Genomic DNA, 1,863 nt, shown 5'->3' on the forward strand with positions numbered 1-1,863 from the left:
TGATTTGAACCATTTATCTGTGGCTGTTGTTGGAAGCACTGAAAACAGATTTGTGGTAAAGTTTTCATTTTGACTGTTGCAATTTGGCCAATGAGTGAGAGTGGGAGGTTGGACCAATGTTTGAAATAATCTTCCATCTTTTTTAGCAGAGGGGTGCAGTTGAGGTTAAAAAGTTCTGACAGCCTGGGGGAAATACTGATACCTAAATATTTAATGTTGCCAGTATGAAATGGAAGGGGGCAGTCTTGAGCTGCAGAATTCCAGGCATCTTCAGAGATTGGCAATATGGTGGATTTATTCCAGTTTGTGTAGTTGGAAATCCAGGAGAATGTGTTAATAATGTAAAAAGTTTCTTGTAGTAAACTGTATGGGTCCTGTAGATATAATAGTAAATCATCAGCATAGAGACAAGTTTTATGTTGTGAGCTAGTATCTTGTATTGCTTTGATACATGTTATTCTGTTGTATTGCTGCTGCTGCTAGAGGTTAAATGAAAATGGTGAATAGAGATGGTGAGAGTGGACATCCTCGTATGGTTCCATGGTGAGGAGTGAAACTTTGTTAGGTTATCCCATTTGTGGTTATTGTATCTTGAGGTGATGCATACATTGCTTTAATCCAGTGGATGAAAGACTCTCCCAAACCAAACCTTTAAAACTCACTGATATTGTAGAAGTTTGAGTTATCTGCCATGACAAAATAAAAATAAACACTTGTAATTTTTTTACAGCTTAAAAAAAGCAGTTGCTACCAGGTAACTAAATGAGATTAGAGGTTGTGGGGGGCATTAAACATTATCACGCTGAAATCTTCTTGTCTGCTTTTACAGCCTCGTTATGTTTTTTTTTTAACTCAAGCACTTGCAAATTATTCTAAGTGACACAACCACAATTAATAGTTAGATCCTTTCAGGCTAAGAGGAACAGATTTTGATGAAGAGGTATGCGTGCTAAATCAAATTTCAAGTTGGTGCCTGGAGACAACATACAGTGGCAAGAAAAAGTATGTGAACCTTTTGGAATTTCATGGTTTTTTGCATGAATTTGTCATAAAATGTGATCTGAGCTTCATCTATGTCAAATATAATGTGCCTACAAAAACAACACAAAAATCTGTCTTTATTGATGGTAGTGGAAAAAGTAAGTGAACCCCTGGAATTAATAACTGGTTGACCCCCCCCGGCAGCAATAACCTCAACTTGGCGCTTCCTGTAGCTCTGGATCAAACCTGCACAATGCTCAAGAGGAATTTTAACCCATTCCTCCTGACAGAACTTAGCTCTGTCATATTGTTTGGACATCTCATGTGTATGGCTCTCTTGCTCTGTCATATTGTTTGGACATCTCCGGTGTATGGTTCTCTTCAAGTCATTCCATAGCATCTCTATTGGGCTTTGACTTGGCCACTCTAAAAGGCGGATTTTGTTTTTCTGAACCCATTCTGTTGTGGACTTGCTTCGTTGCTTTGGGTCATTGTCCTGTTGCATCACCCAACTTCTACAGAGTTTCAGCCGATGTACATACATTCTCACATTATCCTGAATAATTTTTTGATACACTTGGGAATTCATCTTCCCTTCAATGATTGCAAGCTGGCCAGGCCCTGATGCAGCAAAGCAGGCCCAAATCATGATGATCCCCAACCACCATACTTGATGATATGCAGTGCCATTTTTACTCCAGATGTAGTGCTGTGTGTTCTTTCCAAATAGTTCAATCTTAGTTTCATCAGTCCACAAAACATTTTGCCAATGTCACTGTGGTGTCAATGTGCTCTTTCACAAGCTTCAGCCGTGCAGCAATGTTCTTTTTAGTAAGCAGCGGCTTCCTTCGTGGGGGCCTGCCCTAGACACCCCGCTTTTTC

The sequence above is a fragment of the Monopterus albus genome, unplaced genomic scaffold (assembly GCF_001952655.1).
Source record: "Monopterus albus unplaced genomic scaffold, M_albus_1.0 scaffold203.1, whole genome shotgun sequence".
Lineage (NCBI taxonomy): Eukaryota > Metazoa > Chordata > Actinopteri > Synbranchiformes > Synbranchidae > Monopterus > Monopterus albus.